Source organism: Leopardus geoffroyi, chromosome D4 (assembly GCF_018350155.1).
Source record: "Leopardus geoffroyi isolate Oge1 chromosome D4, O.geoffroyi_Oge1_pat1.0, whole genome shotgun sequence".
In the NCBI taxonomy this organism is placed as follows: domain Eukaryota; kingdom Metazoa; phylum Chordata; class Mammalia; order Carnivora; family Felidae; genus Leopardus; species Leopardus geoffroyi.
The window spans coordinates 75,322,746-75,345,063 of NC_059342.1; the positions used below are offsets into that span (position 1 = coordinate 75,322,746).

At 40.9% G+C, this 22,318-nt stretch overlaps 1 long non-coding RNA gene across 1 annotated transcript in view; it reads right to left on the reverse strand.

Annotated features, from left to right (window-relative positions):
• Positions 1–20,837: 20,837 nt before the first annotated feature.
• Positions 20,838–22,318, reverse strand: part of LOC123593243 — a 121,993-nt gene continuing 120,512 nt past the window's right edge. The window contains exon 3 of the long non-coding RNA XR_006710210.1: positions 20,838–22,029. This is a non-coding gene — a long non-coding RNA (uncharacterized LOC123593243). The remainder of the gene's footprint in view (positions 22,030–22,318) is intronic.

The following is a 22,318-nucleotide window of genomic DNA, read 5'->3' on the forward strand; positions in this document are numbered from 1 at the left end:
CATACAATATGGAGAGCTAATATTCTTCTGGCTTTACAGATGAGGTGTCTGAGGATCAGAGAGCAAGCAATCTGATCAAGGTTATTCAATAGTGTCAGGCTTCAAAACCAGGTGGTCTGTCTTTGAATCTGGCTTGTAATATTCATTATAAGAACACCGAATATCATTGCAATTTCCCACTGAGCAGCTCACTCAGTACTGGGGTGTGTGCAGGATGGTGGGGTCACAGTGATGCATTGGCACAGGCCTCTGCTCAGAACAAACTGAAATTCTAGAGAAAAAGCAAGCATATGAACAAACCACAGTGATAGTGTGAGTAAAGCCTAGGTGTACTGAGAGGAATAAGCAATTAGTTTTATCTCTGGGATAAAGGAGCCTAATAAAGGAATATTTGAAGTGAAGGTAATGCTTAGACAGGAATTGAAAGATAAAAAGGAGTTTACCTAAAGTATTAGTGACAGAGAGACCAGTAGGGTCAAAATCACAGACATGTGGACCTGAATGGTTAAGTACAGGAGTCTAGAGTTGTTTCAGGGTCAGCTGGAAGGGAATAAGGCAGAGAATGCTAATGATCACCAATATCTAATTTTCCAGCCTCCTTTGTAGTTAAGGTGAAGCAATAGTATGATTTCACTTCTGGTCAATAGAATGGGACAGGAAGTGATAATGCATGTCTTCTAGGTCTGGAGCATAAACTTTTCCATGAGTGATCCTTTCTCTCTTTCCCAATATTCTGGCACTCAGAATGAGCTCTAAGAACCCAGAGAAGGAGGGTGACCCAAAGGTGAAAGGAAAAGAGGGTTCTGAATTATTGCCCAGGGCAATCACCCCTCTCTCAGGTGACCCATATTACATACAGGCATAGATGAGAAAAAACTGTTCCTGTGTTATTCTCTAAAACTTGGGGGTTATTTGTCCTACTACTTGGTCTTCATGACTAATCCTGGAGGTCAGTCAGAGTAGAATATCAGCTTAGTCACTGAGAGCCTTGCTCACGGGGCTGGAGAGTTTAGGATTTGCCGTTAACATGATTGGGAGCTATTGGAGGTTTTAAGCAAAGCAGTGGCTGAGATCTGTAGTTTAGGAAGTTTGTTGTGGATGCTGCATGTTCAATGAGTTGGAGCTAGAGGCAAGATGGTGGGAATGGAGAGAGGTGTGCATGGCTAGTGGTCTATCTGTGCATCCCACTAGAGTGAACCTATCTCCTATCATCTTATTCTATTTTTGTACACTGGACATTGTACATAGCAAGGCCCTGTGACAGAGATGCATACAATGTCATAGGTGAATTAATGCTTTCATCATTGCCAATTACTTTATGCCAGTTCCTGTGGTTGGTGTTGACCTGTGTCATCTCATTTAAATTCGTGATTGCCATCTGCCATCTAATGGGTGAGGAAACAGAGACCGAGACACATTCTGACTCTTCTCCAAAGACCTACAGTCAGTGAATTCTAGAGTTGAAGCTTGGATCCAGATATCTCTAACCCCAGAGCTCACACTCCTTTCATTACACTCTGCTTGCCCAATCATCTTTAAGTAGGAAGGAGCTTTTGGGGTTGAGTTTAACAATCTCCCTGGTGGAGACTCCTTTTCCCTATATGCTATTTATGTTGATTCTGCCTGGTATATGTAGTGATAGGAAATAGCCTCACTTACCATGGGTTCAATGATATTTAGAATTCTTTGGGTATTCAGATATGGTAAGGAAGGCTTTCATTTTACACATGAAGGAAGTGTAGTCTAGAGAATGAAGGAATGAGAATGCAATACATTCTTCCCTTTTTTGGGGGGCTGTCCTGGGGGAAGAGATGTGAGTTGGTCAAATCTCCTTATAAATATGCTGTTAAGGATTCGAGGGAAAACCACAGGTGGTATTTCTTAGTATCAGAGTCTTTACCTTTGGAGTACCATGAAGAGCATGTACCTTATCACTCTATGGCTTATGGTCAATAAACCTAGAATTGACAGATTCATGGGGCATGGCTTTCTGTAAAATGTCATGTAATCTATGCAATTATTGGAATATAAAATGGAGATGCTTCATGACCAAAAGATCTGGCTTTCATGTAAGTGATGTGCTTTTATACTTCTTTTAGAAACCTGTATGTCAAATCTGGGTCAGAGCAAGTCCTAAAGTGACCAGAAATGGTCCGGGAAGTAGTTTGGGCAGTCCTGAGCTTCTCCTTTCTTCCCCTGTGCCTTTTGTTTACTTGCAGCTTTGAAATCATTCATAAATCTTGATACCTGGTACAACACTTGTTTCTTGTGAGTCCAATTTGAGAATCCAACCCTTGTGTTATCTTCAAAAGATACTACCTTATCCAAGATCTCATGGTTTGGCAGCAGTAGAAGATACAACCTCAGACCTCCTATCTCCCATATCCTAAACCAGTTTAATGTTGAGGTTTCCTCTGTTCCTACATTTTCCTCATCTTCTACATCTTCTTTCATGATTTAGGATGATGATGATGATGATGATGATGATGACGATGACGATGACGACAACAACAAAAATGATAGCAACAGCAACTACCTTTTATTAAATACCTACTATGTATAAGATATAATGCTATGTCCTATATAACAACAACACAAACATGTATAAACACTCGCGATTCATGCAAGACAAATATGTATTGAATTTTTATTAGGTTGAACCTTATGAAACCTCTAATATTAAACCTACAAAACAGCCATTTCAAGTGGCTGTATGTCATACTGTATGTCAGGTAATCTAAATTAGGTGGTCAAGGAAGGCCTCTCTGAAAATCTTTGATCTGAATGACAAAAAGTAGCCTGGTACAAATAAATCTGAAGAGAGACTATCCCACTATCCCATGAAAAGGGAAACTTCTACTGTAAGGGCTCATAGGAGGGAACTAGTTTGGGAATTTGAAAAACTAGAAGGGTATCACTATGGCTGGGGCAGAGTGGGTAAGACAAAGAGGGAAAGAAGTCAAATTTGGACAAGTTGGCAAGAACCAAACCACTGGGCTTTGTAGGCAGGACTAAAGAGCTTAATTTTTTATTCTGAATGGGTTTTGACTGGGAGTAGGAGAGGGGAAAATGAGATGTGATTTACATTGTTAAAGAGTCTGTCTAGCTGCCAAGTGAAGAATAGATTGTAGGGGTGTAATAGTGGCAACAGGGGAATATTGTATGATGCTCCTGTACTGATCAGGTAAAAGATAATGGTGGCCTAGACTAGATAGAGTGAAAGCTCTGAGTATGGAGATAACTACTTAGATGGCGATTTATTTTGGCTTGTTCTGACAGGCAGATGTTCCCCTTGCTCCCAACTACCACATTATAAAAGCTCTTGTTGATGTTTCAGAGAATATTTGCTAACAATCTCTCAACTTGGAGAAAGCTGTGGAAACAAACAAGGGTTGTACTTACTTCCTTTGATGTATGACTTACAAGTTAGTTATTTCAAGTTAATTCTCTTCTTCATCTCAGAGCAGGATTTGTTTTGGGTAGTGGTAACCCTTGACAAGAGGCATCTATAGAAGCCCTCTTATCCAGGGATCCTGTCTTCAGCATAGGGGAAGCTGGAGACTAGAGCTCATATGCTCTTCTCCAGAAAATGAAACTACTTCCCAACTCCAGAGATAATTAGACAAAAGTCTCAGGGCTTCAGTGAGCAGAAAAGAAGGGCTATGATGGGCAGATTCTTGGCATAGTTGTTCAGGATATACAAGGGCTTGCCCAGTGACCAGGAGAGTAGAGGCCACTGAGGAAAACTGGCTGAGGATTAATTGAATGATGATGAGGAGGATGAGGAGAAGAGGAAAGGGAGGTTGGAGTCTGGGACAGCGCCCGGGCTGCCTTTGTAGGCAAGTTCCCTAACAACGCGTTCTGGGGGAAGGCAGGGGTTGATTGAAGCTTAATTCAGATTCTTTGAATGTGCCTTAAGGAGACAGACTAAGGAATGATCTGATGAAATGCAACGGGAAGCAAAACTTGGCAAGGACACAGTGGCAAATGAGCTGAGAATATGGGGAGATATCCTGCCAAGACCCCATTCCCCTCAGGACCACCCTCCGCGTATCCGGAGAAATCAATCAATTGGACGGGGCTGGATGGCTCCCACAGAACAGCAGTGGGGGACCCCTGTGAGGGTTGGGGGTCTTCCATTTACAAACAGGATTTGAGTCTCAACAGAGCATTAAGACGGGTCAGTGAAGGCATAGGGGAGGTACTCAAAGTTTCTTAATATCCTGTGGGTGACTCAGCGGTGCCAAATGCAATGCCCATTCCTGGACTGTGCCCAGGGAATTCGAGCCCTGACTCCAACTTGGTGTGAAGGCCCCAAAGCAGGGAACGTGACATGATTCCAATGTCCCACCACACTGGGGAAATTTGTGAGAACCTGGTAGAAAGTTCACAAAATTCATCAACCCACTAAACATTCCCTGTCCTTGCTCTTGAGCAGCCCATGCTTCCCCATGCTGCCTCCTTCCTTTCTTGGATGCTCATAGTACTCTCCTCTGAAAGTCTAGCTTCATGTATTTGTGCCTCCACTAGGCAGTCAGATCTCCATGAATGTTGCTCTGTATGTCAATCACAGGGTCATCTGCAGGGCCCTTGAAATTAAAAGTTGGAAAGAACTTGGTATGATGGGCTCTTTTTTATATGTAAACTCCTTCCTGCTCCCCTGATTAATTTTATAAAAAAATCTCTCGACAATATCCAAAGTGATTCACCCAACGTAGCTCTGCATTTCATTCTAATTTTGTGAAGTAGCTACCATTATCTCCAACTGACTGGCAAGGAGACAGACTCAGAGGGGGAGAGATCTGCCCAAAGTCACAGTGAGTTTCATGGAAAAGAAGGGCCTGGAACCTTGGTCTCCTAGTTTCCACCTCGCTCACTCATCTCTATGCAATGCTGTCTTCACTATCTTCTTTTCTTATTCTACCATGTCAATGGGTAAAGTACAACAAAATAATACTCCCTGTTCCCATGTCCTCTCAAATGTGGATACAGCCTCTAGTCTGCTTTCTTCCTTTAGCTCAGCTGAGACAAATTCTCATCTGGAAAAAATTTATTTCTTAACATTTCCAGTCTCATTGACTGCCCTCTCCAACCTCATACTTTTTGATCCAAGAACCCTCTTCCATCCCAACTACTCATAATGATAACACACACACACACACACACACACACACACACACAACACACAACTGTTATTTCACACTACTGTCTGCTCCTTTGCTCATATTCTTTTCTATACTATAATTTCCCTCCCCAACTTTTGACAGGGAAACTTCTACTCATCCTTCAAGCCTCAGAAATGTACCCTGGACTTCCAAGGGGGATGAATAGGTCACCTCCATTCCCATAGCCCCTCTCTCATTTCCCCAATTACAGTGCTTACCAGATTATTTCAATCTTGCTTATTCACATGACTTGCCTCTTCCTCTGGCCGAGAGCCCCTTGAGGGCAAGGACTTCCTATCTGTAGCATTTAACACAGATCTTAACCCATCATAGCAGGTTCTCAGGAAATATTTCTTGCCCTGATCAAAAATCAGAAACTATATATAGTTACATTTCCAGGAATTTGATTTTAATAATTAAACAACCATCTTCTTGCTTCCAGAACAATTTCACTGGCATTTTCTTATAATTTTACATATGACAAAATATACAGTTTGGAAATATTGAGTTAGAGGAGTTTTGACTTCTGTATGTTCTGGGGTAACTATAGCCTCAAACAAATCAGATTATTTCCCACCTGTTTTCTTCCTTGTTTCCATCCCATGAGAACAGCCTTCTAAACACCTTGGCCAAGGCTAAGAATCCCAGTTCTAAATCAATATCTGAATGGGAGCCATCTTCTACAAGTACAAACCTTGGCCTGTGGGACCATGATGGCTTGAGCCAATTGGCAGGATCATGGTGAGTGATGCAATGCATGGCATTACTCTTCTGAGCAGAAATGGCACCGCTGGTGATGTATAGTTAGCTGAATAACATTTTCTGGCCCTCTCATTCATGGTCAGTGGTCAGTGCAAAACCTTTTCTCCTGGCCTAAACAGAGAAGTCCCAAGGAATCCAAATCAGCCAGGGACAGATCATTGAGCTCAGGGTCCTAAATCATCCTTAGGCCTGTGGCCTGGTTTTCATTTGGTCCTGGAGGATATATTATCCTTCCATGGGTTGTGAGCCAATGTTTTTTTTCTCTGCTGATTTATGACCTCCTATAAATTAACAGAGGCTTTTCAACTGGGAACTCCACATCCCAAAGGCATGAATCTTCCATAAGTAATTCCTCCCTGAGGAATCCAGACTTAGCTCTCAATTGCACACTCTGATGGAGATGCATTGTTGCTGAAATGATATAAATGATACTTATATTCATGTTGGAAATGTCACACCAAGTCATAGGAAAAGAACAGTCAGATTTGTGTCCCCAAAGCATGCAAGCTTTGCCTGATCTGGGGACAGGAAGGGGCCTTATAATGTCTTTAGCTACAGTAAGTATTGGTTTATTGAACACCTTTGATGAGATGATAGATACAGGGCCAGGGGAACCCATGGTCTCCTCTCAAAGCATTCCCAGCTAGTAGTGAAGACAGACACATCTATAACTATGCTACAAGCTAATATTTTCCATTTGTTTGGGGATTATTTTTACCAACATTTTAGTGACTTGGGCATCAAAAATCATAATGAAATGGGAAAAAAGGCGCTCAATTACAATTTTTACTAAGTCTGGTGCTTTATGTCTTCAATTCACTCTTTCTTTTCTTCAAACATTCACCAAGTATTTCTAGGTGCCAGATATTGTTCCAGGGACTAGGAATAATGTCATAAAGAAGAGGTGATCCTTGCCCTCAGGGGTTCACAGCTGTGGTAGCTAAGGATCTGTGGGCTGTGTTCCCACCAATTATACACCAGGTGGGCATAGGTATGGAGTAAAACAGAGATTCAAAGTTTGAGGTAGAAAATTTTATTTACGGGTTCTCTCTTAAGATGATTGTTTTTCTTATTGAGAAAGGAAAAAATGGGTTAGAGTAGAAAAGGCTCATAAGTAGGAGTCAGAAGGTCTACTGTTTACTCCTAGATCCTCTTTCCATTAACTGATGATTCTATAAAAGTCATTTAAGCTGTTAGTTCCAATTTCTTTATATGTACAAGAGGGGCAATGGTTACCTTGCAGATTGAAGTGTGTGTGTGTGTGTGTATGTGTGTGTGTGTGTGTGTGTGTGTATTTGATAAGAATCATCCACTGCATTCTTCTACATATTCAACATTCATTCATTCCTTCTTCTAAATATTCATTTATTCTGTATAACAGTGTGCGTGTGTGCGTGTGCGTGCGTGTGTGTGTGTGTGTGTGTGTGTGTGTGGCTGCTATAACAAATTACCACAAACTTGGTGATTTAATGTAAAATTATTCTTTCACGGTTATGGAGGCTAGAAGTCCAAAATTTATCAATGGGCTGAAATCAGCACTTTGGAGGCTCTAGGGGAGAATCTGTTCCTTTGCCTCTTCTAGCTTCCAGTGGCTGCTGGCATTCCTTGGCTTGTAGCCACATCACACTCCAAACTATATTTCCATGGTAATACTGCGTCTGTTTGTAAGCTCCTGCTGCTCCCCTCTTACAAGGACACTTGTGATTGCATTTAGGGCCCACTCAAATAATACAGAATAATTTCTCCATCTCAATCACATCTTGACTTAATCACATCTGCAAAACTTATTTTTGCCATGTAAGTTTTGTTTTGCCATATAAGTTTTTTGCCATATTTTTGCCACAGGTTCGAAGTATTAGGAAATCTTTTACATGGCAATTATTCAGACTAGTGCATCCTGCATTCATGCATTTGCCTTGTGCTTTGAGAGTTGATAAAATATATGGATTAGGAATATGGGCTTTGGAGTCAGAAGGACCTATTCCTGACTACTCTCTCTGCCACTTCCTAGATGTGACCTTGGGTAAGGTACTTCCACTATAATAATAGGTATCCCATGAGATTATACATATACATTATTTGGCACAGTTCAGGGTATTAAGCAAATACTCAACAGATATCAGAAATTATCAACATTAGGTCTCCATGGCCTAATGTTGGAAGTTCTTGTGTCTCCCATTAGAAAATTCAAGATCTGGTGGAGAATGTGAAATACAGTTTCAATGAAGTGCAATAACTGTTATTAGCAAGGAAAGGTCAAGGCTGTGGGAACCCAGAATTTGGCCATATATCTTGAAATGTAGGAAGGAGAGGGTATCTGGGAATCTTAGTGGATAAGAAGTAATTAACTCAGAAGGAAAAGAATCCAGGGAGAGTAGTGTGTACCCCAAAAGGGGGAACATGATAGTGAGGCTTACTAAGGAGTAACATGCAGTCTGGGCAGCACCTGAAAGATGCCAGTGGCTGCTTCATGGAGGGCCACCAGTGGCAGGCAAGGCCTGTTTTCTGGGCATGCAGCCTATGCAGTTGTATATGCCCTGCACTTAGAAAGGCTTTGTGCCTTCTTTAGTGCTTTGCTGTTTCTGTCTTAAAACGTCTGATAATTTTTTAACAAGGAGTTCTGCATTTTTATTTTGCACTGGGCCCTGCAAATTCTGTAGCCAGTCTTGGAGTCCAGAAAATGAGTTTAGGCTTTTTTCTTAAGGACAAGAGCTTCCTATTAAAGACTTTTAAACAGAGGCAAACATGATCTGACTTGAGTTGTAGAAGCATCAGTCACAATTTGCTTCTGGGGAGACTGATGGACGGGATGTCAATGGAGAAGGTGGTGCAGTAATTGAGGTGAGAGGGTCTGGCCGACAGCAGAAAGAACAGTTACAGGAAGGAGGCAACATCAGATTTGATACATTTAGTGGGTAGAAGCAGTGGTAAGTGGACACTGAAGGTAAAGAGGAGAAAGAAAATCAGGATAACTACCATGTTTTTATCCCAAATGATAGAGTGACACAAAGCCACTGATGAGACAGGGAACCCAGGCAGTAAGAGGCAGCAAATCCTATAAAGAATAATGCTACTGAGTTGTAAGAGATTGTGAAATTCTCCTCTTCCTCTTCTCCCCCATTGCTCTTCCTCTTGTCCTCCTTCTCCATTCTCTCCTCCTTCCCTTCCTTTTCCTCCTATTCATGGAGCTGGGAACATTGGTTATAACCCAATAGGAAAGAATGCGGCAGATTTCAGACTTTACAGAAATTGTTTTCCTGTCTGTCCCCCAAATAGCTTTCAAGGTGCCAAAAGCTTTCCTACCTAGCAGTCTTTTTCCTGCCAACCTGATCCCTCTTTCTAGAAGGATTTTGTCTAGCTACCCTTGCTTCCCTCCCCATAACTGTGTCTTTATGCACACACATAGATATTTAAACACTTATGTCCTCCTTCTTCAGGCTGTTTAACTGACACATTGTCAGGAAAGTCTTCACTATTTTAAAACATTGCCTCCCAGCTCCAGTACCATGGATGGACACACACACACACACACACACACACACACAATGCATTCTCCATTACACACTTCACTGATTCCTGTCCTATCTTTTCAGCACTATCATGACTATAATAAAATATTTTAATGATTATTTGTATAATACCCTTCTCTCTCATTAATCTATAAGCACCAAGAGACAAAAACCAAGACTACTTTGTTCACGGTGGCATCTCCTGAATTTTTCACAGCCTGGAAAATCATAAGTGATAAATTAATATTTTCTGAAGGAAATAACATAAACAAATGAATGAACCATGAACGAATGCAGTTGATTACAATGATGACATAAGGAATCACCTCCAAGCACACAGAGACATAAGGCAAATCTTCAGGGGGCCTGTGTACCCAAACCCTACAGAATGGATCCCCAGTTAGAAAAAGAACGCCAGCTCTAATAGTGGAATACTGGACTACTTGATTGTGATGAGAATTACTTTATTGGTCAGCAGTTTATAGTTTATAAACTATTTTTACTTGGATTATCTCATATGGTCCACACAGCAATGCTGAATCAGAGGAATTATTATTCTCAACTGCTAATGAGGAAAGGAGGCTTGGGGAGATGGTGTGACTGCCTAAGTTGTCGCAGAGACTAAACGGCAGGATCAGTATCAAAAGCCAGCTGTATTTGGCTCTGAAACCTTCTTCTCCACACCTTAGGGCTTCTTAAGAAAACAATTATTGAGCACACACTCTGTGTCAGGCTCTGGCTTTGCACTTGGGCTGGAGAGACAGACCTTCCTCTCTGCAGTGAGAGGTAAATGGACAAGTAGACAGGACAGGCTCACACCCAGCATGCAAGGAGCTGGAAGGAGGGGATAACTGAGTCAGCTCTGGGGTTGGCTTAGCGTCTGGGACCAGGACACAGATCCAGGCAGGGGCAGTGCCTTCCTGAGAGACAGGGTTAATCCCTGGCACGCCGGGGTGGCGGAGTACTTGGGGAATGATCTCAGAGACAGACAGGGAGGGCCCTGGCCTTGCTAGCTCTGGTGCTGACAGTCACAGCTCCTGGGGCTGCCTGCTAATGGTGGGGAGGGTGGGAGCTGCCCTCAATCCTCAATCCTTCCATAGTCTTTGCCTTCCTTCCAGTCCTCTCTCCTGTTTTCCAGTACCTTCTCTTCCTGGGCACCCACCAGGCCTCATTCTTTGTCCTTGGCTTTGATTAAAGAAATAACTGACAAGGATTTATGGTGATGCTCCTGCAGAGAAGAAGGGAACTGCGTGCCTTAAGAAGAGATTAGGTTGCATAGAAAAACCACATTGATCCTGAGAGGTGAAGCCCTACTTACGAGATGCCATTCAGTATAGCTGTGCCTTTGTGAATGTGTGGATATTTGGGGTGAAGTGATGAGGTATGTCACAGAGAAGGCTAATTTCTTCATTCATTTTGGAGTAGGGGAAAGATTATGTCCTTGGAGGGGGGCATAGTTTGGTGTGTTTCCCTACTCTGCCATTTAAATACAATTGTGGCAAATTGTTTCATCACTTTGCGGCTCAGCTTCCACCCCTATAAAGTGAGGACAATTAATAGTACCTACCCTGTGGAATGATTATACTAATTAAATCAGAGAATATATGGAAAGTGGGTGGCCCAGCATCTGTTATATGACTACTTGTTGTTAAAATAGAGCTGTTTGTACGATCTTTTACTCAACACACATTTACTCTGACCTTCTGGACACCAGGTAGAAAACATACCAATAAGTCACTGAGCTTGCTCTCAGGAACTAGTTTAGGAGAGGAGAGAGATATATGAAACCCGTATCCAATGAGTTAGAAGCACTAATTGAGATGGAAAAAAGACGAAGAACTTTGGAACAACAGAAGAGAATGGAACTGTTTCTGAACTATGGGATAGAGGGAGTCAGAGAATCCTTCACACAGGGAGCAACAGGTTGAAATGCTCTGCTAGAGACATCCAAGGAAAGGGACCCTCCTGCATAAGGCCATGAAGAGATCCAGTGACTAGTCAATATGAGGGCTTTCTTGCAATCTCCATTTGCCAACCTCATGTGAAGGCATTTTGCAAACTTCAGTTTGGGTTGGGGAGAGACTTTGGGAATCCCTGGGTGATAAGAAATGAAGCAGTCAGAACATTTAAGATCATGGGCTTTGGAGTCATAAATCTGGGTCCAAATGTGCTTCATTGCTTTACTACTCAGGCACCTTACTTAATATCTCTGGATACCAGCTTCATAGAGCTGGCCCAAGGATATAGGCACAGCATTTATTCCAGGAGTTGGTACCAGTGAATGATCACTGTGTGTGTGTGTGTGTGTGTGTGTGTGTGTGTGTGTGTGTGAAAGAGAGAGAGAGAGAGAGAGAGAGAGAGAGAGAAAGTTTGTGCATATGAGTTAGCATTTATGGAATGCTTACTCTCTATGGTATAAACTAAGCTAATTATTATGCATGCAAGATCATGTGAAATGGTTCTATTAAGCCCATTTCATAGATGAGAAAAATGAAGTTTAAGAGAGGCTAAGTAATTTGTCTTAGGCCACATGGCTAGAAAGCAGGAGATCCAGGATTTGAAAATTGAACCAGATTGCTAGGTATAGAAACACCTACATATTAGCTGTCCTTCTAAGACCTAGTCAAGGGCAAGCTTCCCTTTTGGTCTAGAGTCACTCCTTGTGGCTAAGATTCCAGTTAACATGCAGCCAGTCAGAATTAGACCCTTTGAATCATAAAGTCCCATGAAAAATAACAAGTTTCATCTCTTGGGGGATGAAAGGCCCCACCCAAAGCTTGATCCAGAGCCTTAAAGGAAGGAAAAAGAAGGACAGAGAGATGGCTTTACTCAGAAAGGTGACACACGTTTTTCCAGGGGCTGCCTCCAGAGATGGGATGGAGATTCCAAGTACAGCGGTTTAAATTTTTTATTCGGTGTTTCATTCTTGCTTTGGGCTTGGGTAAGGTTGTACGGTTGAATTGTAAACAAAAATGGAAAAAGAGGAGAAGGCTTTAAACTGCAAGTCTGCAAGTCTCAGGAAACCCTTTCACTCTGACTATGCCACATAATTCTGCTTGCGCACACACAGCAAGCCAGATTCTACTGCTCTGGTTATCTTTCGAAAGGGGAATCTGTATGGGGAAGCTGTAGGGAGTGAGGGAGAGATTTGGGAAAAAACAGGCCTTGGGTCTGAAAAGGTGGGATTTGCTTTGCACAATTAGTTTCTTGAATTATTTCTCTTGATTGCCCAACGTTCAAGTGGCACTGGGCACTGTGCCTTGTGCTAGGCTCTGCAGGGGCCCCTGCACTGGAGGAAAGTGATAGACTCTAAGTGATGAGATAGGGGAGTTTGTCCACAGTACAGAACTGGTACAGAGAAGGGCATGATGACCTAACACTAGGTCAGAGTTCTCCTCATCTTATTTAAATTTTTTAAATGTTTATTTATTTTTGGGAGAGAGAGAGAGACAGAGTGTGAGTCGGGAAGGGGCAGAAAGAGAGGAAGATACAGAATCTGAAGCAGGCTCCAGGCTCTGAGCTGTCAGCACAGAGCCCGATGTGGCGCTTGAACTCACGAACCGTGAGATCATGACCCTAGCCAAAGTCGGATGCTTAACCTATTGAGCCACCCAGGTGCCCCACTTCTCATCTTATTTTAAACACAGCAGGGGAATATGTCTTTCAAAATAACCCTATTTCATTGAAAGAGACAAGTAAATAAAACGATCATAGCAAAGAGAAGAGTGATTCAGGGCACTTGTTTCTTAAGAACCAAGTTCAACTTTGTATCATCTCTTCCATCCTCACGATTCTATCATCTCTTCTGTCCTCATAGGTGCAATCTTGTATCTGCCTCACATGTTCATTCTGGCTATTCTCTAGCTGGAAGCAGAGCAAAGGCAACTGTAAGGGCCCTAATGTTCCTTCTCCACATAGGTCTGTTGAGCATTCAAAAAAGACACTTGGGTTTAAAGATTGGCTTAAAGATAGGGAAATCCATCCTTTACGTCTTCTGAAAATGATAAAAAGAAAAAGAAAGAAAAATAGAAGGAGAAATAAAATCTACTCTATCTTTGGTGAAAGGGGAAATAGTTACAACCTAAACCAAAGACTCTGATAAATTCCTACCCAGGGCTGAAATGTGGTCTGTGGCAAGGGGCCGGAGAACATAATGTACCTGCCTAAACCTTGAAGTGGATGCAGGTTTTCTTAAGAGTGTTACAATCCTGAAGACACTACTCAGTGATCCTTTGATTAAAACAGGGAAATCTAAGATTGTGGGCAGCTCAGGAAGAAGACAGAGGTAATGCTATGGGAAACCACTGGCCCAGAAGCAGGCTCTCTACAATGGCATTTATAGCTATTCATGAGTTAGCCCACCCACTCCTCCTTCCCCACCTAGTCTTGTTCACTCCATCTCTGAGAATGAAAAATGAAAGCGTGGAATGAAAACAGTGATCTACAGATCACAAATCAGGCTTGTAACATAGAGTTTGTATGGAATCCAACCTGATCTCCCAAATACCTACAACAAAAGGGAAGGAAACATGCCCCCAGCAATGGCAAAGTTAAATTGGGTGAAAGTGTTCTAGAAAATGAACAAAATAAAGATGCCTACCTCCTTCAAAGAGTTTCCCTCACTGGGAATGCAAGCTGGTGCAGCCACTCTGGAAAACAGTATGGAGGTTCCTCAAAAAATTAAAAATAGAACTACCCTACGACCCGGCAATTGCACTACTAGGTATTTATCCAAGGGATACAGGTGTGCTGTTTCAAAGGGACACATGCACCCCAATGTTTATAGCAGCACTATCAACGATAGCCAAAGTATGGAAACAGCCCAAATGTCCATCGATGTCGACGAATGGATAAAGAAGATGTGATATATCTATACAATGGAATATTACTCAGGTCATGATCTCGTAGTCTGTGGGTTTGAGCCCTGCATTGGGCTCTGTGCTGACAGCTCAAGAGCCTGGAGCCTGCTTCAGATTCTGTGTCTCCCTCTCTCTCTGACCATCCTTCACTCGCACTCTGCCTGTCTGTATCTCAAAAATAAATAAACGTTAAAAACAACAACAGCAATGGAGTATTACTCGGCAATAAAAAAGAATGAAATCTTGCCATTTGAAACTATGTGGATGGAACTGGAGGGTATTATGCTAAGCGAAATTAGTCAGAGAAAGACAAATATCATATGACTTCACTCATATGAGGACTTTAAGACACAAAACAGATGATATAAAGTAAGGGAAACAAAAATAATATAAAAATGGGGAGGGGGACAAAACATAAGAGACTCTTAAATATGGAGAACAAACCGAGGGTTACTGGAAGAGTTGTGGGAGGGGCGATGAGCTAAATGGGTAAGGGGCATTAAGGAATCTACTCCTGAAATCATTATTGCACTATATGCTAACTAATTTGGATATAAATTAAAAAAAAATACAATTAAAAAAAAATAAAAGCCAAAGAAAATACAAAAAAATAATAAAAAATAAATTAGGTTATTCTGAAACAAGAAAAAAAGAAAATGTTTTATAAAATAAAGGTGATTTAATAGAAAGAAACATCACTATATCCTATGGCAAAATTTTTTATATAGAATAATGAGCAAAAATCCTGGTAAACTTATTATATTCCAGTACTTATTATGTTCCAGTTGCTGTTACCACTAACAGCAACAATAGTAAAACTAATATAAAAAGGAAAGGTCCAGGCCTGCTTAATGCTTTTCCACAGCAACATGTAATGACAAAAGACAGTGGAATAGGGTCCATAATTTATGGAAGATAGGAATTTGGACTCACTAATTTTATATCCAGCAATAGTTTGTCTTTGGAATATGAAGGTAATATCTATATCCTCATATATGCATAATTCAATATACAGCATGCAAAACCTTTCTTGGGATTAAAAGAACAGACACTAGGTAAAGGAATGCAAGAAATGAAGAGACAAGAGTAGACTTAAAACACTTAGGAGTAGAGAAGACATGGTAAAAAAGTAGTGGTGGTGAGGGGCACCTGGGTGGTTCAGTCGGTTAAGCATCTGACTGGCTCAGTTCATGATCTCATGGTTCAGTTAGTGTGATGGAGGCCCACATGGGGCTCTCTGCTGTCAGCACAGAGCCCACTTGGGATCCTCTGTCTTCTTTTCTCCCTACCCCCCCCCCATTCACATGGCTCTCTGTCAAAAATAAAATAAACATTTGAAAAAAATTGGTGAACATTGTCTATTTAAATATGTAATTAATATTAATGACTCTGAGTATTACTGTTACCAAGAACAAAACTATTATAAAGCTTGAGAATAAAAACATAATATTTAAATCCAGAAAAGGGGAAAAGCAAGGATTCAAGAGATACTATTTAGGGTGGAAGCATATAATTTTTAAAAATGTCCCCAATGTCAGTGTTTTAAATAATGTCGCCCCCTTTATTTTATTTTATTTATTTTTTATTTTTTATTTTTTTTAATTTTTTTTTCAACGTTTATTTATTTTTGGGACAGAGAGAGACAGAGCATGAACGGGGGAGGGGCAGAGAGAGAGGGAGACACAGAATCAGAAACAGGCTCCAGGCTCTGAGCCATCAGCCCAGAGCCTGACGCGGGGCTCGAACTCATGGACCGCGAGATCGTGACCTGGCTGAAGTCGGACGCTTAACCGACTGCGCCACCCAGGCGCCCCAATGTCGCCCCCTTTATTTTAGAGGGATTTTTCATAAATGGAATCTATTTTTGTAAAGAAACTTTTATTTAAAACTCAATAACTCCTTTGGTTTCTGCTACATTCAAGAAACTTGAACATAATCCTTTGTATTTCAAAATGATCTACACTGGGTGATTATAATCTCACTCAGAGGTGATATATGGGTAATGTATGGTTTCAAAAATGTATTTATCTGTGCCTTTCTTCTTAATCAAAGTAGACATGCTAATGAAACAGTGGACTAACAAATAGAATTCGGTTGAAATGAACATCTGTAAAAGTGAAGAAAAAAAAGAAAGAAGAAAGAGATGATGATCAGAAATTAGAAACCATGTACTATGCCTTTGGACTACTCAACACAAAAATAAGCCAACATCCATAGTAAAGGAAAATGTTGTAGGAAATATGTGTCACAACTGTGAGTTCTGCAGAGCTAAACAACTCTTTATAGGACTCTTCTTACACCTGATATTAATATTCCCTTTGCATTCAAAATGCAAGTTTCCTATATATTTAACATTTGCAAAGGTCATCAAGTCATCAGGACTTACATTTGATAGAATCTGCTTCTATCTTCTGCAATTTGTAACTAAAGAGAACTATATTGCTTGTTCAAGAGTTCTATCCTTGGACTCTGACATCTGTCCCTCTGATGACTGTAAGTTCACAATCTGAGGATTGTGGTTTTGTATGCTCATTCACCATTCTTCAGAATCTGGTAATGTATTTGTTGTATAGCAGTACTTAATAAATATTTATGAATAGAATAAATTAACAAATGATGTATACACGGATATTAAGCCCTATTCCCAAGGTCACCTAGCAAGGGAGCTATAGAACTGGAATTTGATCCTTGGATTCCTTAACTTTTTTTTTTTAATTTTTTTTAATGTTTTATTTATTTTTGAGACAGAGAGAGACAGAGCATGAATCAGGGAGGGTCAGAGAGAGAGGGAGACACAGAATCTGAAGCAGGCTCCAGGCTCTGAGCTGTCAGCACAGAGCCCGACACGGGGCTCGAACTCACAGACCATGAGATCATGACCTGAGTCAAAGTCGGACGCTTAACCGACTGAGCCACCCAGGTGCCCCAGATTCCTTAACTTCTAAACTCACTCTACTCTCTGCTGTACCATACTTGCTTTCCTAAGCTCTGGAGAAAGGGACAGTAGAAATTCTAATTGTGAAATATTTTTTCAAGTGTCAAGTGACACTTTGACAGTCTTTGGACCTGTCTTTGGACCTAGACTTTGGACCTGCCATACATGATGATCCTTCTGATATATTATGAGTTTGAAGAAAAGAAGGAAAAATATTAGAAGACATTATATCTTAAGATACAAAAACATAGAAGATTACAAGCCAAGGTCCTTGGCCACTCACACCACTTTGATAATGGGTTCATGGATTGGAAAAGAGCTCTCCATATACTCTCTTCTCAGCTCTCAGCTCGGTCTGCCAAAGGGTGGGAATGTTTGGATTCTATCCTCCTGATGGTGCTGACTCATCACACAACTGCAGGGGGCACTTAAAGACTTCAATGCAATGGTGACTTTGGTATTTTGAAAGATTGCTTTCTGTAATGAGATGTTAAAATAGGATCATTTGTGAGTTACTTTCAGAATATACAGTGTCAACTACTTCTACCTTCTAGAGTGTGGTGTTAGCTGACACATATATTCCTTGTAAAAGATGGGGCCAACGATAATGTGACTATTAGCCCAATATTCACCTGGAGGGTATAAAAAATAGTGAAGAGAAGATTTTAAAAGTGAGAAACGTTTTAACTGGAAAAAGTTGTTAGTGATGTGGTTTTTGCACATGGAGGGAGACAAGAGCTCATTTTATCTCATTGCAGGAAGAATGAGTTAAAGGAATTTTAAGAAGACTGAAATCTGTAAGCTGACAGTGGTGGATAATGGACTCATGCCTGCTAAAGCCTAACTGAGGAAAAACAGTGCCTGGTAGCTGTTCTGGTGATTGATGATGAGGGCGGTTCTGTCGGGAATGACCTACCCTCCCAGAGTTCATTGGAACAAAAAATAGATGTTTCTAATGGACCAGATGGTGGTCACCAGAAAAGAGGAAGCTAAGAGTCATCCTTAAAAGACTTTTCCCAAAAGTCTTTTGGGAGTCTGGATGAGTGTTGGGATCCCAGTAAAGAAGTCTCTATGGGACTGCCAGAAGCCATAGGGGAGGTTGCAGTGTGGAGAACAGAAGGCATGTTAAGATATCCAAGAGTGTAGGAGGACTGTTCCTAAAGAACTCAGAAGTATACTACAAAAAAGTAACAGCTTGGAACATCCACTGATCCTAGTCTCAGTTTTTATTTCCTATTATGCCCAAAGGAAACCAATGTCAGGTTATAACAGCACTGATAAAGAGAGAATATTCCTGGTCTTTGTCTCTCCTCAGTCTTCCACTTCAATCCTCATGAGGGGAATGAAGGGAAAAAAGAGAAAGGAAACTATGAGCACCAAACCTCATGGAGGCCTGATCTAGGGAAGGAAGAATCGTAAGTGATAAATGAAGTTAAAATTCTTATAATTCCACAGGATTGAACATGTTCATCATTGAACTGAACTGAACTGAATTAATCACTGAACTGAATTGTTTGGGGGATGTTTTTATATTATCGAAGAACAATCAGACAAACCATTGAGCCAATTCAATGTTATATTCAGTCACAGAAGAAGAACTGACATTCCAGAATATGTCTGAATGGGCAATGGGGAAAAGAGCAGAATTCTGCCCCCCCGTCCCGCCCCACATAACATTCAGAGTCCCAATCTTTCAATGTCTTGGTTATGCTTTGACTGTTTGCAAGAGGGAATTAGGGGATAAAAAACTCACTATGATTTAAATTCCATCTATTCCCCCAGTCCGACCCTACCCAATGCAAGATTCCGTCTAACATGATTAAAACAACTAGTATCAATTACAGAGCATTTGCTTTGTTCCACATACTACGCTAAGTGCTTTATGAAAATTAACTAACTTAATCTTGTTACCATCTCAAGGAGGCAGGTATCATAGTATCATTACAGATTAAGAAACTGGAGCTAAGATTGGGGAAGCACTTGTAACCAACATCGCATGACTACTGAGTGGCAGAGTCCAAGTTTCAATGAAAAATGTAACCAACTCAAAAGCTTCATCTATTAACCAAGAATCCACTTCCCATCTCTCAAGCAGATGTTAAGACACTTGTGATAAAGACTTTGTTAGTCTCTAATTAAACTCTGATGCCTGGGAAAGAACTAACTGTAAACAACCCATTTCAACTTAATTATCCCATTGCTGCAAGGGAAACAGCAGAAATCTACTCCTTGAAATTTCTGCTCATTGCAATTAGTTCTGCCTTATAGAACCACATTAAATAAGTTCAAATACTTTAATAAAGGAGAATCTTTGGGCTACAATGAGCATATCTCCTTTAAATCTCTTTTTTTCCAATTGAAACAACTCAGTAATTTCTAACATGTGTCATCCTTTAACTTGTACTTAAATGATACCAGTTAAATGTGGCTTCCCTGACACTTGTTTCCACTAAGAGATATAGTACTTTGCTCATTGCACTGTAGGCAATTTAAACTTCCCATATGCAATTAGACTTTAATAGTGAATGTTTATCAGCTGGTTTGGATTGAAGATTCCTCATCAGATCCTTCTTCCATCTAGATTTAAAAATATATATATTTATTTTTTGAGAGAGAGAGAGAGAGACAGAGTGTGAAGAGGGAAGGGACGGAAAGAGAATGAAACACAGAAGCCAAAGCAAGCTCCAGGCTCTGAGTGGTCAGCACAGAGCCTGACATGGGGTTCGAACTCACAGACCACAAGATCATGATCTGAGCTGAAGTCAGATGTTTAATCGACTGAGCCACCCAGGCGTCCCTTCAATTTGGATTTTTAAATCTAGACTCCCCAAAGTTTATTAATGTATTTCCAAAGTCACTCTGATCAAATTAAATCTTGACTTTACCCCTCAAGGGATTTGATATCTGTTTTGTTTTGATGAGAACCATGGCCTAATTTGAGTCACTTAAATAGTGAATGCTTCTTCCTTCCCCTTAGTGACCTTTTAATTCATCCCTGATACATTTGCGTTGGTTTGTTTTTTGACATTCTGCTTTGGATATAATTCCATGACATTCAAGTAGAGCATTTTCTGGATATTTAGAAACAGAGGGCTAGTCTTGAGGGGAAATGTTAAGGGTAGGGAAACTTTTTGCATGTTCTCAATTTGGGGATGGATCAATTTTAAGAGAATGTGTAAATACAGAAAGAAAAATAAGCAGAGAAGGAAGACTAACCTTGGAAATGGGAGGGAGACATCTGAACAAGAGTTAATAATAATGATTGCAGGTAACTAATATCAACTTTTATTTGTTAGTTACTATATTTCAGACTCTGAAGACTGCTTTACCCACATTATATAATTCTAGATACAACATTAAAAGGTAAATATTCTTTCCCTCAGGTTGTTGAGGAAACTGAGACTTGTAGATATTAACTCACTTGCTACAGGTCTCATAGAAATTAGATTGCAGAGGTAAGAGTCAAACTCAGAGTTGTTTTTAATTTCAAAGTCTAGTGTGCCTTAACCACTGTGCTTATTGCCTCCTAAGTCAGAAGGAGTCTAAGTGGAGATACTAAAAACAAATAAACAAAACCCACAAAGTCTCTGATGTGGAAGAGAAATTGAAGAGAATATAAAACTACCAGATTTAGTTAGGAGGTAGAAACTGGAGGCAGTAGCAGTTGAAATTTCAGCAGTTTGGAGCAGAATGGTGGTCTTTACCTCACTGGGGGGTGCTAGAAGATGCTATTACCACTTTCAGCCTGAGAATAGACCAGTGGTTTTCAACCCAGGGCAACCTTGTCCTCTAGGGGATATTTGGCAATGTCTAGAGACATTTGTGGTTGTCTAGTGTTGCTGAGTGCAAGAGGAAAGGGATGCTGTTGGCATCCAGTGGGTAGAGGCCAGGGATGTTGCTAAACTTCCTGCGGTGCACAGGACATCCCCCACAACAAATAATTACTTGGTCTAAAATGTCAATAACACCGAGCTTAAGAAACTGTGACATGAACTACAGTTACTAATCTTTATAAAACGGTATCTTTATCTATACTTTAATATCAAGTAGCACTATCATGTCTGAAGGGACTGAGATTAGAGGCCATGAGAACACAAATAAATGGGTTGGCCATGAAGGAAGAAGGGGAAAGGAATATACTTTGGGGTAGGACTTACAGCCGTGGAAGGAATGTGCTGAACATGTACATGCCATTGTTAATACTAAGTTGTGAGTTAAGACTGCATGCCAGCCATCCTTAGCATGGGTGGTTTTTGGGTCTAACTAGAAAGAATTGGCTTTTGTATCAATACTCAATGATTGTAGCAGATTTGCCTGTCTCCTGTGTTTTTGCTATTCCTTCTTTATGAAAAAAAATCAATGTCGGTTTTAAGTTTTTAAAGGAGGATCTGTTACCTGCTATATTTAGCATCATGAAGGAGGAAAACTGCAATATTTGCTTTCCATAAATTTGCAAAAAGAAAGGTATTTTCCACCCACCGCACCCATTCCATGGTTTTCCACCGACAGCTGCATATATGGATATCCTGCCATATATCTCTGGAGAGAAGGAGAGCTGGAAGGTGTGGGAAGGCCCATGAATGGGGCCATTGAGTCAGCTATTCCTCGATGGGCAGGCATGATTGCTTTCAAGGGGCCAGTTCTCTTGCTGTGACCACATAGCTGGAGGCACAGCCAATGGATAGGCTTCACCCAATAATTCTTGGTTGATCCACATTTGGGTCAGTAATGTGGTGGGCAGTGTCAGTTGCAGCTCCAGGCTCCAAACGGCTACTTTCCAAGCTCCTTACAATCATACCCTGTTGATGGAGGCAAGGGGGGAGGTATGAGTGGGAGAGGTGAGGAAAAAGAAGGAAATGGTTTCCATGAATTATTGCTAGAGTTTTTAGAAAAATAAAAGCCTGCTTTTGAAGAAGAGATAAAGGGATCTCAGCATCATGCCACTCCCATTGCTCTTAGGATAAAGTTAAAACTGCCTAATATGGCCCACTAGGCTGGGCATGAGATGGTCTGTCTTGCTAGCCTCCTCCAGGGCTACTCTTGTCTACTCTAGCCAGGCTGACCACCATTTTTATGTCCCTTTAATCC